General features: G+C 39.2%; 1 protein-coding gene across 1 annotated transcript in view; it reads left to right on the top strand.

Annotated features, from left to right (window-relative positions):
* Window positions 1–15594, top strand: part of LOC138198985 (gamma-aminobutyric acid receptor subunit gamma-3) — a 53643-nt gene that overhangs the window by 945 nt on the left and 37104 nt on the right. The gene's annotated exons all lie outside the window — the stretch shown is intronic.

The raw sequence follows: 15594 nt of genomic DNA, 5'->3' as shown, positions 1-15594 counted from the left end.
GTTCATAAAGCATTCAGGTTCCTTTATAGATTGAAGAAGTACTTTACAAAGAAACACATTATAACAACATTCCAAAATAAAAGCAAGTGAAGCCAAAATGAAATCAAACTGGGATTTAAAAAAATGTGGTAAATGAAATAAGATGCATGGAAATTAAATCCAATTGGACACCATCAGATTTTGACCTGAAAGGTTAAGGAACCCCAAATGAATCAAAAGACATGGGAGTGCAGTAAATGCACCAATCAACCAAAGGCAAAGGAGAAAAGCAGAGTTTTTAGTTTGGACTTGCAAGTGTAGGCACATCTGAGATCATCAGGAAGGTGATTCCATCTGTGAGCAGCATATTTTTGCAATTACAGCAAATTGAAAACACTGTACAAGAAAGCTCTGAAGTAAAACTGATACTGTAAGAAAACACCAAAAACACAAGAATGTTTTGCATGGCACATTTACAGTGGGCCAAGTGTCTGAAACCACTTTTATTTTTGCAATTGTTTTAAATTTAATGCAAAGTGTTTAATTGCAAATGAAAATATCTGCTTAACAATTTAAGTGAAAATGTGAATGTGTAACAATGTCAGTGAATTTCAGCATCTGAGTATTTGCTTTAATGAGAGTTCCAAAAGCTGATGTTATCCCTGCATGATTGGACAATACTCCGAAGTCGTCTTTGTTATGTCAGGACTGTTTGACCTTCTCAGTCTTCAGGTCTCCCAGAAATATTGAGTGTTGTTGAGGTCATGTGACCGTGGAGGAAAGTCAACAGTCAGCTCTCTTTGGTCTTCAGTTGTTCTTCAAAGCTGTGAGGTGTGTTTGGGCTTATTATCCTGCTGCAGTGTGAATCCTCCACAAAGATACAAACCAGAGGGTGGAGCATGTCTCTGAAGGAGCGCTGCTTCTCCTTGGTCAGGGTGGAGTCAGTGCAGACTGAATATTCCCACCATTCTGTAGGTTTGATACACTTGGGTATGATTCCCTCGTCTTTATGTCTCACACATCAACCCATCTGTTACTGACAAAAAAACTCTAATTTAGATTGCCCAGTAAATAGGACTATTTTCCATCATGCACTGTGAAACACTGGCATTCACCCACCCCAAGCGTTTGGCCTCGTTTCCCCACCTGAAAAGTGGTTTAGATTCTCGTCCTCTGAGACCACTAAAGGACAGTCTTCTTCTGACAGGACTTTTGCTGATTGGAGTCTTGCATTCTCTATTTAGCAAATTCTGGATATGTGATGTTTGTTTTTCATCTCTCCATGTACAAAGCTTGACGTGTGGCTCTTCTGATGTTGTGGTCACCTTTTTTCTGCCTTGTTGCGTTACGATTTTTCAAAACAATAAAAGGAACCAAATTCACGACAACCAGAAGGCTCCAGGTAAATACAAAAAAAAAGCTTTATTAAACTAAAGTTGAAATATAACACAAGTAAAGCAAGTCTAAACTGGGGTGAATCCCAAAAACAAAATTTAGAAAACAAAAGTTGGCACGCAAGACACAAATATTGAAACACAACGATGGGGCTGAACATGGACAGCAAGCTCGACTCGAGGATCCACAAACATGGCAACAGAAAAGAACAACCTGACACTGAGACAGGGGAACACACAGACTAAATACAGTGGAGAGAGGAGGACAATGAAGGACAGATGAAATTAATCGGGCCAGGGCAGACAAGTGAGAAAACACAAGGACAGGAAATAAAGCAAACCAAGACACGGGTTGAGTGACTACAAAATACAACAGGAATAACCAAAAGGCAGAATCATGATAGATTTTACTCAAACTATCTACCAACCAATGAGTAGGTTTATAAAAGATAAACCTATGTTCAATTTATCAAGCAAGCTAATTATACTCTAATCCTCTAAAATAAGGTACTTCTTAACTACTACGATAAGATATCTGTTTAAGGAGGGAAATTTAAATATGAAAATACTCACACAACCCACATCATTGGGATCATAGTATAATTGTTCAATAAAAAAATATACTGAATAAATAATCATACTTTTATGTGTCAAATGATTAATTGTTTTGAGTCCGTTTTTACCAACATATGCATCTAAGATTTAATACGTAGGCGTTATATTTTTAGTGTGTTTAAGATTTTCTTCAAGTAAAGTGAAAATTTGTACACTTTTCATCTGGCTGTCTCTCACCTGCTGATCTACAGTGTAACAAAGGGTCAAGATGTAACTCATGAATATAAATTACGTTTGAAGGTCGAAACTTGGAGTGGATGAAAGAGACATTAGGAGTTCTTTAATTCACTGACTCATTTAATCCTTGTATACAGTCAATGTGTTTGTCGGGTCTGATGAGCTGATGCTCCCAATCACTTCTTTCAACAAGGCTGTGCTTCTGGAGTTTTAGGATTTGAAAAGAGGCCTCTGGTGGCAGGATGGTGTTACAATCTATGCATAACAAACAGGGGTTTCAGACCAAATACTTCTGCGACTTTTTGTTTGTGAGGTATTACTTTCAAGCAAAATGCAGCTTTTATCTTGGTAGAAATTACAAGCATGAATTGTTCACAGGCCACAGTCACCCCAGTAGAGCTGGAGGTCAGTTTTCATCCATCTGAGAAACGGAATTGTAACAGCACACGCTTTAGCAGGAGGCATCCAGCTGACACTTAGCACTTCAACAGCCTGTTGTTTTACACAGTGCGCACTGCCTCAGTCATGGCTGTTACCTCAGCTTCGGCTCGTGATCACGATTCCTTCTTTGCTGTTGGAGCTTCTTTGTATTTGTAGTCATGGTTTTCATTTTGTCTGGCTAACGGACTCTAACCAACAGCGATCTGACTGAGGCTGGTGTGTTTGTTTTTCTCAAGAGACCAGTAGACTTGATCGCGTCGTACCTTTAAAGCTGCTGTAGTGAATATTTACACAACAGAAGATCAAACAACCATGAAAACTACAGATGATTTCACCAAACTATGCTGTTAAGAGTTTTAGCTTCTTTCAGCTCATTGCCTTGGTTTCGCAAATTGGGTCGCAGACAGTCGCTGTAAATACTGTATACAAGCATCAGAGCAAATAGGCAAGATGTATAAAATATCTGTTTGAAATAGTTTTCAAAAGATGCTTTTCCACTGCTGGTACCGGATCTACTTTACTCGACTGTACTTGCTCCTGGTATCAGGTTCTTCTCTGGATGTTTTTATTTCTGCTGCAGCTAATACCCTTCAATATTGCATTGTTACTATAGCGACACACACTTACTGGATCCTTTCACTGGAAAACAAACAGAGGAGCATCTGCACCCACACAATTAACAACGGCATGGTTTGGCCAGTTGCTGTTCGAGTAGTCCAGTGAAAGAGAAAAATTGTGGCCAGTATAGTTTGGCGAGTTAACAACTGTTAACAGGATGCTCCGTGTCTCGCACACAGTGATGCAGTGATTGTAGTGATTCTTCCTGACCAATAGGTGGTCTGCATTGCTTTCACGTCACCTTTCAGGATCGGCTCAGTTCGCTTTAGACCTCAATGAAGATGATACCAAAAATAGCACCAGGTACCAGCCACAACTTTTGTCCAGTGGAAAACCAGAAAAAGTGAGTAGAGTCTAGCGGAGTCAGTACCAGCAGTGGAAAAGGGGCTAAATAAAGTGACTGATTGTCAGTCACCAACAAAGTTGGCTAGGAAACAGCTGCAACACTATCGCTATATCCTGATTATTCTATCCATCTTGATTTAGCAAACTTAAGCATCTATATAACTTGAATCTTGAGTGGGTATATCTGTTACTATGGATACCAAGTCATGTAAGCCGTTGTGTTTTGACCCGGCAGAGTGGGGACAGAAAAGAACAGCTTTGACTGGTACACAGGATGTCACTGAGGGGCAGGTGTGGATGACCTCACACATTGCTGAGGCCCTGTGAGAGCTGATCCCACTCTCACGACACAAGTGTCACTTTGAGTCTCATAAATAACCCTCACTTCTCACTCTCCTCATCTGGCGTCACACATCTGGTGTTTCTTGAGCGTCCACTCAGCCTTTTTGTCCAATTTCAGGCGCCGCCTCACTCACGACTGTAAATCCTCTCTGGTAGGACATACAATCATAAGTCAGAGTGAGCAGTCAGATTTTCCAGCAACATCTGGTTCACTGAAGACCTTTACATTACCTGAAATATCAGTTATGCTTTAGAGTCGAATGACACCAACTTGCGATGTTTCTTTTTAAAGGATCATTCATGAAATGGAAATTAGTGGTTCCATCTTGTGGACTTTATTCTTTATTGTATTGGCCAGTATATATGGAATAATGCATTGGAGAAAATAAATTTGGTACATGTTTAAGGGTCTTTCAATCATGTCACATGGACTTCACCAGTACACCGAGGGCCTGTTGTCATTGGATTGTAGATGTTTCAATTTTTTTCAAGGACGTTAAACCTGCAATAACGGATTTCGGCCAACACAACACTGGGAAGTGCCTTAAACACTGATTCGTTATCATTTTTTTTTATTCACATGGCCAACTGGCTACCAAACAGCAGCTACGAACACATCTAGCAGAGACAGGAAAATATTTGCGTTTGCTTACAAAATGTTGCCTCCTTTTTGGTCTCCACCACCTCGAGTGTAATATGTGGCTCTTTGTCTCCCTCTTTTAGTGCAAGGCAAGTATCAGGCCATGTGTTTTCAGTGTTTCACTGACATAACTGCTTGCTTCTACTAAAAATGACACTATGAGGTGAAACCTAAAACGGTAAAGTCAGGACTACGTGTTCATGTTCAATATTCAGTTCTTCAGTTCAATTATAATAACCATATTGGCTTCAATATACAGTACAACACTGCTTTCGCCAAATTAGGCTTGCGTTTGAGGACTGGACAAAAACATTTTCATAACATTACACATTTCTTTTTAACAGTGTAACAAAGTCTTCTACAGTGAGTGTTGAATTCTGGGTTGATTGTAGTCTAAATGTTTTATTTCATGTTTTGCTTGCCTTTACGATGGAATGGCTTCAATGTTCTAAGATTATTTGTAGTTCAGCAAAACTTTCCCAATAAGACAAGAATAAAGATTTTTCCTCTCCCCAAAAATTATTTTTATTTAATAGAGCTCTTGGAAAATCTCTTGAAAGGTTTGTCATAGACCAATATGGTCCTTGACAAAATATTGTCATTTTATGATTTAAGTTCTCTAGCCAGGAGAAGTGGTAGAAGTAGTGTCCATCCAGTTTGTGATACCAACCATTTTCAAAATGACAAACGTTGAAGCTGCAATGCATTTGCAGTGTCCACTTACAACTTTACAATGAGTTATTTTTAAATTTAAACATACTAGAAAATATATATTAGCAGCTGCTTAATGTGCTTATATTTGCACAGTGTTTCATCATTCCTACTGTATGCGATGGAAATGAATTTGTTTGGCAGAAATAGGAAGGAGTGATGAATGTCGTGATCCAGTAAACAAGTAAAAGTCATGAACAGAGTGGGACTTTCACATTTTATGGATGATGTCTGCTCCAGTGTTTAGCTGTCAGCCACAGGATGTAGCAACTGTGTGTCAGCTTAATAAAAACACAGTGACCTTTTCACTAAGCTACTTTAGGGACTGCTAGGTCTTCTGTTTTTCTGGTATTTTTCTTGATGTGCCTCCACCACCCACACACACACGCACACAAACACATACAAAGTCATTGACATGGAAAATTATTATTCTATAGTGTATCAGAAATCAGTATTCCTCGCTGGTTGCCTGGCCAAAGCAGACTAAATTAACTTGTATGGATGATTTTAAAAACGCAATGTTAAATGGGATATGGGCAATTAGCCCCTGACCACAGACCACAGATAAGTAAATTAGAAAGCCATTTGTTGTGATACGGGCCCTTTGATGGCAGATGGTGCGCTAAAGTCAATTGACCTTGTCCTCTTGGCATTAATGAATGTGACTTTTTAAACCCATGGTTAAACAACAAGGGGCATTTCCAAGCATTGCATGGCTTGAATTTAAAGTGATGCTTGTGGTGGGGATGTTGAGAGAGGGTCCACACTGAACTGAAAAGGTCTAAATGGTGTCCTAGTTTTCTCATGTCTGTCTGTGGTGGTATTTGAGGTGTCTTTCAGTTTAGCTTGAGGTTTTTTTTTTCCACTTAGTGTTGCATCTTGAAGTGTGACTTATAAAGAAAAGTTAAATTCTTAAGCAATAAACACACTCTTAATCAATTAAACTCAGGGGTTTTGTATCTACAGCTGTACTTGGTCTGGTCTGACCAGGAGCATCTGGTGGCTAATGCTATCTAACGTCAGCAAACGTTAGATATACAGTCCATTGCTGTGTAACTGATACTATTGAGTCACTTTACCGTCTTTATTGGTCTTTTTCACTTGTTCTGCTATTCTACTGTTACTGTGTAGCATTAATCTGCATCTGCTCTGTGTGGCCACAGAAGATATTATTCAGCAGAAATTAGATCATTTTATTCTAAACCCAATGTAGTTTTTAATAGCTAAAAATCGCACTACTTTAGTAAGTAGCTACAGCACACAATTTGTCATGCTCATGTTTAAACCACAGACTGTAAAAGTGGGCGTAGCTTCTGAAAAGTGAAGCCAGTGTGCAAGTGCCTTAAAGTGCAATACCACCGAGGGCCATGAAGGGTTGGCTCCAAAAAGCTTCTGGCTCCGCAGACTCCCATCCAACTTTTCCAAAGAAATACAATATTTTTTTTCCAAGTCCATGGTGTCACATACTTTGGTTGGCTGTAGCTGAGATGGTCGAGCAGGTTGCTTACTGATCATATGGTGGGCAGTTCGATCTCTGGTTCCTCTTGCTCATGTCGAAGTGTCCTTGGGTAAAACACTGAACCCCAAGTTGCTCCTTATGGCAGGCAAGCCCCATACATGTGTGTGTGAAATGGGTGATAAAGTGCTGTATAAATACAGACCATTTACCATGTGCATGAGCTCTGAACAAACATGTTTGCAACTCCACCAACACGGTATCAGTCCAAAGTGTCTAACACACCTGTCTGTCCACCAGAGGACGCTGTGTCAGTGTCCTGTTTTGCCCCACTGGTGGGAAAATTACGGTACTTCTGATTTTTAGGCACTAAAAACTATGTGATCAGGAAAAGCTAATGCTTTGCGTTTAAATAAGTAAATCTTACGTACGTAACGTTATGTACATCACGTAAGTTACTTAAACTACATTATGTAAATTAAGACGTTGCGCAATGTAAATAATTAAAAGAAATCCACATTGATCTTTGCTTTCACACAAACTCGAACACCAATTTCCTGACTAAAAGTCCTCCATCCAACCATCCCCAAGTGGTTTTAAACAGTTGGAGTAGTGCAACCTGTAAAAAAAAAAAAGAGTTATACTGTATGAAAAAGCTCAAATTGACAAAAAATGTTGAAACAATCTCCATCATTTATATCTTAGCATCTGTCACATAAATGATGTTTTCTGTGACGTCCCCTCAATAAAATCCACACTGTTATGTTTTCCCTTTAAATGTGAAACAGTAGAGATGAATGTTGCGTTAGTGTTAACCACAAACTTAATACATGTCTGACATAATTATGAGAAGAACAGCGAACAGACTCTAACACCAGGAAAGGGGAGCTACACATGGGCACATATGCAGCACTCTGAGGGACTTAGAGAAAATCCCTTTATAATTACCACCTTTTTTTGTATTCTTTTTTTTACTCCTTTGTGAATGATGTCAAGACACAATTTAAAGCTGACACCACCACAGTAACACAACAGGCTTTCAAATGACATAAAAGAAAAGAAAGAAAACAACAAAAGGAATGGGCTGGTTCAAATACGACCTTTTTCACGCAGAAAAATGACTGAGATGTTTGTTTTGACTGTTACTTTGGTAACTAAGTTGGCTACTGTCAGGATCTGTTGGACTCTGCTCAGCAAATGACAGTGATTGATTGATCTGGTTTGGACATTGAACGTTCACTTCTCTATAATTATTTAGAGCTGTGTGTCACAATAGTAAAAGAAGAAAACCATCTTAGTTTTGTTCTTGAAATGTCAGAAACGAGCAGCTCAGTCTGTCACAATCTAGTTTGGTATTTACTGGTTAGTGTTAATATTGTTTTTGGCATTCGATTGAAGTAAGTTTCATGTTCCATCAGTTGGTTGGTGACAGAATTGGGCTGGTTTGGGTTAAGATACTTTTTTCAAACTACTCTTTGCAAGATCAAGAATAAACTTTGACACTCAATACATTATTTATAGGGTGGAACATTTGGCCACATATAAAGAGCTTTACAGTATTTACAGTATTTTCCAATAACTTTAAACTTAATTGATCATTAATGTGATGTCTTGGTTATCAAGGAAATGATTAAGATGTAATATATCACATTTTATTTGGCATTTGCATTTTATCAAAATTTATTTAATTATGACAGTCAGGGACAAACTATTTTATTTATAGAATATAACAGATTTCTGTCTTCAGACTTGCTAGAATAAACAGCTGAAAGGTGATGAATACACTCCAATGTGAATCCTAGATTTAACTCAGACTTCGCTGCAGCCCTATTGCAGTCATTTTCCCACACCATCATTAAAGAGCCCTCCTTAAACTAGCTTTGGTGTCTACTCACGAGGTGACAGATGATCGGCCGTGTTACAGTTAGCCTGAGGGGGGTGATCTGTTCTGCTTTTTGAATATTTCAGAGCCCTTGGCAATTCCTCAAGTAATGAGCCCGGATAGTGAGAGAAGTATTTCTGCCATCAGTCATTATGCTGTGACTCAGAGGATGTAGACACCAACCAGGACCAGGCTGCGACTCTCCCGCATGTAGTTATGTCATCGGGAGTTCCTGCTAGCTTATGTGATTAATGAGTAGACAAAAATGTGCAGCAGCAGTTACTCCAGCTGTGAGGATAGACAAGAAACAAGAAGGCAATGATACAACTCTACTTTTCTTTAGGTTAAGGGCAGTCGATGGAAATAAAGTAACTATTTGTTATGATGCAATTAATTTGTATTTAATTCATGTGTAAGCCAATTTCTGTCAGGAAAAAAAAATGAAATGGGAAAATGGTATAAGTAAATAGATTGCAAGGCAAAATTTTGAGATAGTAAATGTTGACATACTTAGGTAAACATATATAATTAGACTTTGAAGGTATATTGTCAAATCTGAGCAGTCAGTCAAAATTCTATATTATCATGTTAAACCTAAAATAAAATACAACATTTTTTTTACATTCTGTTTATTTTAAAATGCATTTTTGTATTTATATATAAATCTATCAGAAATGCAGCCAATTCTCATTAATATTGTGACATTTATTAAACCATGTCTTGTAACCCTCGGTAATCACGTTAATCCTCTTTATTCCATTATTCCAGCACTGGCCAGCCAGCACTGATATGCAGTGTGGGCGACACCCACTCACTGCTCTACACCTTTTTGCGAGTGGTAATAAGGAATTATTGAAAATCAAAGATGGATTATCTTCTTACTTAGGACCCATCCAGGAAAGGATGGGGTGGGAAGAGCCAAATGTACGCAGAATAACAGCATACATGAGCAGCAGAGGTCAAAAGAATTGATCAGTTTGACTCCTCACATCGGAGGACGTTTCATCAACTCATTCAATATTTCAGTCCTTTGTAACCTGGGAAAGTTGGTGAGGGAGCAGACAATCAAACTTTATCTGCAATGCTGCTTTTTCAGTTTATACAGATCACAGACAAAAGTAGAAAAATCTAGAGAGAGGTGGGAAGTAACATGGATTTATAGGATAGATTCAAACTCCATGACTTGTCCCTTTCAATGCATTCCTTTCCTGTATTTTTCTTCAAACCCAGGATGACAGTCTAATGTGGTCTGACAAAGACATTTCTAATTCTATTTTACCATGAAAAGGCAAATATCCAGCCATGGCCACATGATGCTGTCTGCCATAAATATCCCAGTCAGTGTGTCAAACAGAGAGACGAGGCTGCAGCTTGTCTCCGCTCTTCACGAGCAGCTCATTTACATCCATTCATCAGACAGGGCCAGGCTCCGGTGCAAACCTGGAGAGAGATTAGCTAATGTCTCCGTGGACCTGTTCATCATCCTCTGCCCACCTTAATGACAAATAAATCTTGCACCAGGTTACAGCTTCCCCTCTCCCACCTCACTGGATGATTTTAGAAATAGTCTCCAAGTGCTCATTCACCATTGCAGAGCACATTATACTCTCCTCTGAGAGACTTCATCCTCCGTTATATTTGTGTTATTTAAAACCGCCTGCCCATCATCACACTGTTATTGTATTGGTATCTGAGGAGAAAGCACCTCTGAAGAATACAGTATATTTAGTATGACCATTCTTAATGTTTCACCGGTGGCTGCACACACAGCTGCTAATTCATTTCTAATTCATGTTTTCTATTTCCCTTAAAGGTAATGAGCTGTCGCCATTTACTGAGTGACTGGTCAGAGTCTAACTGTTGTTAAGTGGCACTGTAGGCAGGTGCAGAATTACAATCTGCAACACAATTAGTACCGTATGAATGAGGTAATGTTACTGCATCTTGATTGCCAAAGGTTCAAATTTTCAAAGGGAGATAATTATCAAGTGAAATACCTATTCTTTTATTCTTTTATTGCCCACACCTTACGGTCTATTTCTGTCGGAGCATGGTTTACAGTGTTCATAACTCCAGCAGTGGCAGACCACATGAATTTTCATTTGGTTCCACAGTGGTTCTATGATTACAAAAGACAAGGTTTCTAGTTTTTTTTCATTTGTGGAGGCTGAAATGGCACCTGTCTGTCTGTCGCAAGCAGACATTAGTAGCTCTCACCGGCTACCTCATTGTGATTAATGATGACTGTCAATGCCTGATCTGGAACAGATAACTGATTCTAGATTTTGACGAGAGGAGTGAGAATTGGTTACGGTTCGGGTAGTCAATCAGAGGTCTTTAAAACCAAGTTCTTCAGCATGCACTTGTGGCTATCATGAATGCAAAATATTAAGACATCCTTCAGTAAAAGTCAAGTTTTTCTCCGTGTTAACGTATTAACATCTTGTGTGTGTGTTGTGTGTTTTTATAGATGGTAGAAGAAATATCGAGAGTGAAATAATCAGTCAATGCGATGGCTGAGCATTTGTGTTTTGTAACTCCAACAACAATCTGACAGTCTGGAAAACACTAATTCAGACATTCAGGGTTTCACACATGACTGACTGAAGGAACCAATCCGGTCGCCTTGACGGTCGCTAAGCAACAAATCAAAAAGAGGCAACAGCTGTGCAACTTCAAGGCTTCACCTGGCAATATACATTAGATCAAATAAAATTTTAGTAGCTGAAACCCAGTTTATCATAATAAAGTTTTCATGGTTTTAACTGTGACATGAAAAATACATATTTACATTATGGGATTGACTCATGCTAGTGCTAAATTAGTTTTAGCTACCAGACGATCTCTGACAACAACAACAGGTGCACTGCAACACCATGACTGTTCTTCACAAATGTAAATACCTTAAACAGCTCTCTAAAAATTCCTTACATTATGTTTACACCTGAAGAAGTTTAAAAAAATCAGTATGTAAAATATTCAATTTATTCAGGTTGTGATTTGTGTGTTTATAGTTTTGTTCACTTGTGTTCAAATTGCTTTTGATCCAACCGTATTTGTGTGTTGAATGCAACACACATTTTTGAGTACCCAAAATAGCTATGGTACTCCATGAAAAATGTATCTGAGAAGGGACCACACCTTCCCTCTTTTGTGTACAACACACTGTACCTCTGTGGATGAAAACGGCAGGTGCATTTACATAAGGGACCTGATTTACTAAACATTTGCGTGTGTAAAATCACGTGCAAACGCCACACCACCAAAAAATGTCCAAGCAGACCTACTAACGACGTGCAGTGAGGATTGCATCTTTCAAATGTGCAATTTAACACACGTTGTCCATTTTGTGTGTTTGCCTGCATGCATATGTCATATTGAGCGTTTCTGCTTGAAGGTGCAAAATCCTGGGAGGGAACCTGCAAATACGTACATTTAACACCCGCAACGATATTTACTAAACCTGAACGTAGAAACAGGAGAAGTGATTGCGTGTTTATTTTAGTAGGACTGAAAGGAACGTATTAATCAGATGCACAAATCTGGAGAGACTGCTGCTCTTATTGTGGTGAGAAGGAGACGCAGAGAAACTAAAGAATACGAGAACGAGGTTTTACAGCTGTGGAAACATTTTTGAGATGTCAAAGGGAAAAAAATATTTAGACATATCGTTTGTCCAGCGATGACATTTCTGAGTTATTGAATGAACTGAATGATGATTGACAGCCATCAACAAGGAGGAGCCACGAAATACCAGCAATGTCAAAACTTCTCAGCATTTCCCTGCCTCTGGGTCGTTCCAGCGTATCTCTGCTTGGATATCCCCCCCAGTCCCGTTATTCAGGTGTGCTGTCACAGGTCCTGAATGTGTCCTGCAGAATTCACAGGTAGCTTCATCAGGTTCACGAACACTATCGAGGCACTGAATGAAAAGTCACCTGCTCATCACAGAAAGATCTGGACCTGCTGATCGCTGTTTGTTGGAGGATCTCATCCACCGTCCCTCCTCTTTTATTTGCTGACGTTTAATTATTAAGCCTTTTTTTTGGCCTTTTTGTTTTTCCCACAGTTTTGACTTTCTTGCTAATAATCTCCTATAAAGCGTTTTGTTCTCGTTATATTTATATTTCTTAATTTCAATGGGATCAGATTTCCTTTTCCTTTTGCGGTCGCTCTGTTTTCCATTGCTGGAATCACTTTAACACGCAAACCCCTCATTTAAAAACAGCGATTTGAACCTGATTTTAATGACGCATTACTCAGTAAATCAGCCGCAAAACGAGTGCAAAAAAAAAAAAGTGCAAACTTTTGGAAGGAACACGCAATTTAGTACCCTTTATTTGAGATCTCAGTAAATCAGGCCCAAAGTGCAGAATTAAATGTGGAAATCCTGCTGATCTTTTCTCTGTTGGTTTTATGTGCATCTTGTGAGTGCAAATGTTCCCGCTGGTCATCTCTGTATACAGCTGCACATGACGTCATCGAGATAATGTCTTCAAAGGAGCCATTTATGATTTTAAAATAGGATTCTAATCCTAGAAGAAAAACAATGTGAAGAAAAGTGAAGCATCAATTCACCTTCAAGTGAAACACGTTCCCGCTGGTCATCTCTGTATAGCTATACAGCTGCACATGACGTCATCGAGAGAATGTCTTCAAAGGAGCCATTTATGATTTTAGAAATAGGTTTCTAATCCTAGAAGAAAACCAATGTGAAGAAAAGTGGAGCATCAATTCACCTTCAAGTGAAACACGTTATCAAAATCTTTGTGTGCTCATACAAACATACACCGAGCTCCTCATGCTAAAAATTCATTGTGTGAATGTTACACTACTGCCTGCTCAACATGAACTACTCATACAAATTAACTCCATTTGAGCATAATGGCATTTTACACAACATCCCAACTTTTTGGAAACTGGGTTGTACTTGTAGAAGTGTGTTTAAAGTGTTTGCAGCCCATGTGGTGGTTACATGACATGAAACGGGTATAAAAGGGTTTTAATAAAGTTGTTTGGAATGATTCTGTCAAATACTACATTCAGATTGTTAAAGTTATGTGTCTGATCTCATAGTAGATCCACTCAGTTTGTTCCCCAGGTGTTATAGAGTTATGAATATAGAGTTTTTGAAATGCGGCCTCAGCAGGGAAGCTGCAGAAGTGTGCCATCTGTTAGCACATGTTAGTCGAACGCTGCAGCGGAGACTGGCAGGTGGAATAAATCTGGCTGTGGATTTAATTGGCTCAGACACAAAGACTCCAAAGACAGGTAATGTGAAATGATGGAGGAGTCCTTTGCTAAGCAAACGTAAATGCTGGTGGCAACAGCGTGTCATCGCTGTCACTTAGCTGTTTTAAAAGCTGTAGATTTAAATGACACTTTTACACCTGAGCATGAAATCATTGCGAGCAGCGGAGGTTGGGAAAGCCAGGGAGATTCCTCCATGATTGAAGCTGGAAGTCAGACCTTCCTTCTTGAAATCACAGCACCTTCCTGGTGAAGTAATTATTGGCCAAATTTGGCATATCTGTAATTACATGACTTAACCCCACCTGCTGCTCCCTGCAATCGTCCGGATTTCAGATGTTGCTTTTTTAACTTTACTGACTTATTTTTATTGTCTGAACTTTTAACATCCATATGACATTTTCAGTAGTATCACTAGAATAGTGTCATTCATAGAAAAAGAGAGGGTGACTGCACAAGAAGCCAGGCTCCAGTAAATCTTTTAGTCGTTGTGTAGGGCTTTGCAAAATAAGAGTGTTAGACAAACACCATGCACCTTCTTACTGTTGGACATTATAGATATAGTAATATTAGCTTGCTTGCTATGTCTTGTGTTGTGGCACATGCTTAATGTTTGGCTGTGTTAATAGAGTTGTCCACTCGCTAGTTTTATATCATAAGCCAAGTTAGCCAATATTGACAGAGGTTTAGTCGCTACCAAGACATCCTCGTGCCCATGTTCGGATTGTCCACTTGTCCGTTATATAGATCAGCAAGCACGTCTGAGAATTTTGGCTTGCAGGACATCACTGCACCCTTTTGGGGAAAAACAAGCAACCTTTGCCGTAGACTTTAATGTAAAATAGCTGTAAAAAAACCCAAGTATTAGAAATCTATCAGAGTTAAATTAGTTCATAAATTACCTGACTGACCAAGTTACATTAAAACCCACCGCATCTCATTGTCTTCCTTTCGTATAGCCGGGCACCAGAAAGTCCTTCTATCAGGATATTTTTAGGACATGTCAGCAGAAAAAAAGTTGGAGATTGGAGTTTTTTTTCATCATCGTTGGTGCATCTAACTACACAGCAACCCTTTAGCATAGCATTATTATTTAAACTGGTTAATTTAAAGCAGAAGTTTGGAGAGAAGTCTCAACTTCCTCTGGTTCACTGCTGCTGTCCACATAGTGTGAGGGATGCTTTTCCCCCAGAAAGGGGTGTGGTGAAGAGAGCCTATTCTGGATGTTGCACTGCCGGTCTGATCTACAGCACACTATGTAGTGACAAGCAGAAAGACTAAACGGAGTGTAAATCTAGAAAAAGGGAGCTGGTCTTCCACACAAACCGCCATGTTGCACCGCCACATTTCTACAGTAGCCCAGAACGGACAAATGAAGGACTGGCTCCCGAGAAGTTTCACACCCACCGTAGGTTCTGTTATACGCTTTAAAGGGGAGCGGAGGTGAGGTATTTATCAGTCACATCTTTTCATCTGACATTAAAGTGCGATTGTATGTCACAGTGCAGTCTGCTGCTGAGTTCATTTGGGAATACATGGATGTATAAATGCTGCATTCAAAAGAACACAAGAGGTGTTTTATCACAGCAGTTGAAGACTAATGTGAGATCATTATTAACTCCCAGAGGGAAGCTTCACTCTTCAAAGGAGTCTGAACAATAACGTTTCATTAATCCAGCTTCACTCTGCTTTGATTTGCAAAAGAAGCAGGTACGTCTGTGCCTTAATCAAAGTATTTATCAGT

The sequence above is a fragment of the Embiotoca jacksoni genome, unplaced genomic scaffold (assembly GCF_022577435.1).
Source record: "Embiotoca jacksoni isolate LCO1_2020_lvr unplaced genomic scaffold, fEmbJac1.0.p SCAF_16, whole genome shotgun sequence".
Classification (NCBI taxonomy): Eukaryota; Metazoa; Chordata; class Actinopteri; family Embiotocidae; genus Embiotoca; species Embiotoca jacksoni.
Note: the sequence above shows the minus strand (reverse complement) of the source record. Positions and strands in the feature narration are given on the sequence as shown.